This window comes from Eucalyptus grandis, chromosome 11 (genome assembly GCF_016545825.1).
Source record: "Eucalyptus grandis isolate ANBG69807.140 chromosome 11, ASM1654582v1, whole genome shotgun sequence".
In the NCBI taxonomy this organism is placed as follows: Eukaryota; Viridiplantae; Streptophyta; class Magnoliopsida; order Myrtales; family Myrtaceae; genus Eucalyptus; species Eucalyptus grandis.
Window position 1 is genome coordinate 18,838,525 of NC_052622.1, and position 5,895 is coordinate 18,844,419.

The window sequence follows — 5,895 nt, forward strand, 5'->3', positions numbered from 1 at the left end:
AATATATCATATATTCACGTGATTTATACATTAAGGCTCCATTCGTTTCGCGGAAAATAACTTTCAGGAAAATATTTTCCGAATTTTCCGGTGTTCGGATGGCGGAAAATACACGGTCAACGGAAAATATTTTCCGTTGACTGGAAAATCCTTCTTGAAATCACGGAAAATGATTTCTCTTTTGAAAAGAGGAAATCATTTTCCGCACCTCTCGCGAGCTCACGCTGCTCTCTCCTTCCTTCATCAGTTCACGTTCTCTCTCTCTTTCTTGCTCTCCCTACTGCAATGGCTTCGACAACGTCCTTCTCCGGGATCAACCTCCGCCCTCCCCGGCCGCTCCTGCCCGCCTGCTCCGGTCGGGGCGCCGCCGCCGCCGCCGCGCTCCGCTTCTCCGGCAGCTCGAAGCCGCTCTCCGCCTCGGGCCGGCGCGGCTCTGCCTAGCCCGATCTGTGGAAGCCCAGCTCGCCCGAGCTCGGCGAGCTCGAGCCTCACCAGATCGGGCGAGGCGGAGCCTCGCCGGCTTGGGGCGGAGCTCTGGCCTCACCAGATCCGGCGAGCTGGGCGGGGCTCGGGCCTCGCTCGAGCTCGCCTTGATCGGGAGCCCGAGCTCCGCCGCGGATCCGGCGAGCTCGGGCGAGGCCCGAGCCCGCCCAGCTCGCCGGATCTCGGCGACCGGACCTTGGTCGGCCGGATCCGCGACCAAATCTTGGTCGGCTCGCCATCTTCGGGCGTGCGGCGGAGGAAGGAGGAAGGAGGAGGAAGAAGGATGAGCGGCGGCGAAGGAAGGAGGAAGGAGGAGGAAGAAGGAGCGGCGGAGGGAAGGAGGAAGGATGAAGGAGGAGGAAGAAGGAGGAGCGGCGGTGGAGGAAGGAGGAAGGAGGAGGAAGAAGGAGGAGCGGCGGCGGAGGAAGGAGGAAGGAGGAGCGGCGGTGAAGGAAGGAGGAAGGAGGAGGAAGAAGGAGGAAGAAGAATGAAAAGAAAAGGAAAAAATTAAAAAAAAAAATTAAAAAGAAAAAGAAAAAAATTAGTTAACGAACGGTGGAAAATGTTTTCCACTCAAAATTTAAGAATTAGCCGAACACCGGAAAATATAGCCATTTTCCTGGAAAATAACTTCCGGGGGAAAATATTTTCCGGAGATGGTCAATTTTCCGTGAAACGAACGGAGCCTAAGTGATATTTTATTGAAGATTGGAAGTTTAAGGATGAAATATCAAGAGGGGATATCGCACGTGGGGCATATCTTGAGTGATATATTCAATGTTTCAAGACAAGAAATTCTTCATGGTAGATTTCATATGTGAGCTGGAAAAGAAAAGAAACAGGAAATAAAGAAAATTGGCTTACAAATGCATGATACGCAAGCGTGAGGAAGGAAAAGGAATTTCAATATATATCATGGATGCTCTCAGACAGGATTTTGTGCGTCCATTGGAGCCAAAAAAGAAAGGAAAGAAATAAATTATAGGCCGGGAGATTTCGGTCACGTCCTTGACCTATAAAAGATGGGCGCACTATAGACAAAAGGGGGGATGGCTACAATTCTGAGAGCATAGAGAGACACACGTGAGAAGGGACGATTGAGAGAAGGCACGCTCGCGAGAGCTGAACAAGTCACGGTTGAAACCCCTTCACGGCCATGAATTTGTCAAGTTCGTGGCCGTGCCTCGACGCCGACCCTGCTGCCAATCGTCCGTTGCATTGACAACGGCCAGCTTTGTCACGATCCTCTCCGATGATGAAGTAGCAGCGTGCACTCCCTCGTCTGGCGGTGATCAACAATCACGAAGTTTTGGAGGCCACACGTTGATACCCGGCCACAATTGAAAAAAAAAAGGAACGGCAGCCCAAGAGCGAGAGAAAGAAAACAGAGAGAGTCCTCTCTAGGCTGAACCAAGGAGACTCCACGTTGCACAAGGTCCCTCGCCGCCGCAGTGCTGTGCCCGAGCCATCTGAGTTGCCATTGCTGCAACGTCCTTGCCGCTTCGCCCCTAGCAGTAACGACAGACTTGCTGCCGTGACCTCACTGCTACCACGATAAGATGTTGATCTGGTGCTGCCCTCCTGCTGTCGTGACCAAGCCTTAACGAGTCCCGCCCAACTGAGACGCTGATGGAGCTGCTGCCTTCCTCGTGCTTGACTACCGTTTGATTCGCTGCTCCCCCAACGAGACCGTGTTTTCTCCTTGCATCAATCACCCGAGCAGTCATCACACCCTCGATGATCCACGATCTGCCGCTTCTACTGTATCGCGAACCAGCGTACCCTAGAGATGCTTGAACCCCCGTCACTCTGGTTTAGAGTGAACGAAGACTCCTGCGGATTCCATCTAGTGTGAAGTTTTCGCCGAGGTCCAGCAAGGCCAAAAATCTCCCGAACAATGTGAATATCTCGTGGTATTTTTGCGGCCACCGCTTGCAAGCTTGAAGTCCACGGTCAAAAGAATGATTATAATCTCGTTTGAATAATTCTTAGTGGTGGATTTGTTTCTCTTTTAAGTTTTGTCCAGATTTTACTATAACATTGTGGGCTTTGTGATTTTGTTCCATGCAAGCAAAAGAACGGTTCCTTTTGGCGATGAGATCACGAAGAATTCGGGTGCGTGGCGACTATGGACAGTGCGGTCCACCGTGTATACCGCCGACCGCTGACCACCTCACACCGAGTCCCAATTGCTGGCCACCCACTGAGAATGGCAAGCCACCACGGTTCGCGGTCCCAAACCGCGAGTTGCCCGTCGACGTTGATGCCAAGCTCGAGCCAGCGTTGATAATCCCTTTAAGCCGATCTGTTGAAAGTTTCTATTTTCGCAGGTTCATTGGCTGTGACCCACCCGCATCGTTGCTCACCAACCTCCACCATCGAGTGCCGCAACCCTTTCCCGGTCATCTGTCAAGCGGATTCCATTCGGTTTAAATTTGGTAACATTATTTGGAGAACTGGGTAATTATCTTATCTAAATTTGATTTGGATATTCTATTGCCTAATGCATGCCTTTCAGTATCTTACGTGCACATTTGAATGATAAGCATACTTCCAGTTAGGATTTATTGCCTAATTCGCAACCGCACACGGATTTTTTATTTCATCTATAAGGCTTTAGATGGAATAATTAATTACGCGGGAATAAAATTGATATATTGATCTTTAAGGCTTAAGATCAATTTATCAATTTTACTAGCGAAATATCATCCCTTAAACTGGATAATGTGCGATATCTTTTATGATTTTGAATGGTCTATCTTGTCTTGATTGCTTTATTTATCTTGAAATATGTTTGAGTTAGAATATTGCATGTTTTAGGGTTATTTGCATATTTAGGTTAAGCATTCTATTTATCATGAATTTTCAAAAAAATCAAAAAAATCAAAAATCAAATCAATCCATTTAGGTTGCTAGATTTTAATTTGAATTGCATGTTTAACTATTTGGCAATTATTAATTTCGAAAATTAATAAATAAATAAATAAAAACAAAAAAAAAAAAACAAAAATCATCATGCACTTGTCATGTAGAATTAGGGCATATTTTGTACGTCATTGCATATTAGGGTTAAATTGCACTTAGTTTAATTTTAGATAATATTTTTCTTAATTTATTATAAGTTTAGGCATTTTCTTAAATAGATTGCATTTTAGGATTATTTGGGTTAAGATAATATTTTAGTTTAGATTAGGATTTAGCCCAACCTTATTCCTAATACAAATTGAATAGGATCTTAATTTAATTAGATAATTTTCACATTTTTCTAATTTCGAATTTCATAAAAAATACAAAAAATGTCTTAGAATAAATTAGTTTCAATCTCTAAGATAGATTGCATTCTTTTAAGGAAAAAGAAAATAAAAGATGTCATGCGCATGTCATTAAGATTAGATTTATGAAATGCATGCCATTTAGTTACTGTTGCTAGGTCCATTCAATTAGTAATTTCATGTCATTAGAATTAGGTCATTTAATTAATATTGCATTACATATTGCATGATTTCCATTAATTAAGTGAAAACAAAAAAAAAGAAATTGCGTGTTAATTAGAAATCATATTTAGGATTGTCGATGTGAATTCGATTTAACATTGCGATGCTTTCGTTGCTTTAAGGTAAGTTCCTGCAATTTATTCATTGCTTTCCTTGAATGTTAAATTGGTGGTTTGCACACCCGCATGATCACCTCACATGTTAAGGAAATAAATTTAAAATCAATCCAAACTGTTTGCCAAACATTTTTCAAAATAAAAAGAAAGGTACCGAAAGGGCATTAGAGAAATCTAGTGTAACCAAGTCCCCATACCCATAGTCTCTGGTTCGTAGGAGTAAAGTAAATCTCCGTTACTTTGCTTGGGTTTTTAATCGACCTACCAAAAAATAAATTAGTGGCGACTCCTAATTGAAAATCAATTGCATGTTAAGAACTTAAACCTAAGTCACGAATTGGTATGGGTTTGGGAGAGCCCGAGTTAAGTCTAGACTTAACAATCCATTAGCCAAATCCTAGGTGGACCACCCGAAAATTTGGTCGCAACAATATCTAATTGGCTTTAGTATCTGGAATTTGCTGGTTCAACTTCATACATAAGAAGAGAATTTGAAATGCTGAGCGAGTTCGATATGATTTTCACGTTCTGCCTAAACCTATGGAGAAAAGGAACAGGGTTCGAGTCCCATAATCCTATTCATTAAATGAAAGAAGGGAAGAATTTTCCGTGTGATGTACTTGCAGATGTATTTTTGGATCATGCATCTGTTCATAACTTGAGATATACTCGAGCTTGATTACTTTAATAAAGTAGACTCCATCCTGTTCCTGAAACTGAAATCAATTTGCAGCTCTTTTCGGCACCGAAAACTAACCGGCGAATTGAGCTGGCCAAAGGTTGATACAAACAGGACGCTTGCTTCATAAGAGTACGAGTGCAACTCTATTGTATTCCTCACCATGAGTTACAACACTGTCAAGATAAATGAGGGAAACCAATTTCCAATTTGTTGACTAGTCAGAAATAGCATGTTCCCCCAACTTGTTGTCCAGGCCACGAGGTTTCTTCTCTCGTCCTCCACTCAGCAAAGAGATTGGGTTGTGTCCCATAAAGAGTTCAACAAGGACCCCTGCCAAATTGTACACATTATTAGGATTCGGCACACAACCACAAGAAAAAAGAAAAAAAAAAAGAGTAAAGCGAGAAAGAAAATTCGAGACACAAGATTTATGCGGGTTTACTCTAAACTAGGGTGATGTCCATAGAATTCTGTTATAATTCGCATATTGCACCTTTTAGTTACATTGCTCAATTACAAGAGAAAGAGCACGACTCCCATGCTATCTTGTCAATAGGGAGTACAAACTAGCCTAACACATGTATCTTTTTGTCAGTGAATTGATGTGTTTGGAAATAATCACAAGCCTGTTCATGTGTAGCTAGAGATTCTTGTTGGGGGATGCTAAAAAGGACCGCCTTCACTGTGGTTCCCGCTGTGAATTGCCGCAAATCTGAAAATGTTGCTACATGTTGGTCCACATGATAAGATTTCATTGATCATAGAAATGCAAGGCTTGAGCATGTCAAGTCCCATCAATGCGGAACCAATTTGCACGTAAACAAATGAGGGAATACCGGCATGGTGGGATCCAATGGATGACTTGTTGATAGCGGCCCTTGTGGTCTTCAATAACGTTATCACCTGTGAACATTTATTAGGACAGGCCGTTGACTTAAAGTCTCCGATGACGATAGAATAGAGAGACCATCGATCCTTTTCTAGCTGTTATGCAGAAGATGACTTTCCTTGGCCCACAAGCTTCTAGTTGGCAGGCCATCATTAAGCTTGGCTACGTCATTGGTCTTGTGTCGACCTATCTTCCACGGCATCAAAAGTTATCACTGCTCCATCATCAAGG

General features: G+C 43.3%; 1 long non-coding RNA gene across 1 annotated transcript; it reads left to right on the plus strand.

Moving 5' to 3' along the window:
• Window positions 1-1,090: 1,090 nt before the first annotated feature.
• Window positions 1,091-5,197, plus strand: LOC120290047. The gene is made up of 2 exons (XR_005547922.1): window positions 1,091-2,943; window positions 4,827-5,197. It is a non-coding gene; the product is annotated as an uncharacterized LOC120290047 (long non-coding RNA).
• Window positions 5,198-5,895: the final 698 nt, after the last annotated feature.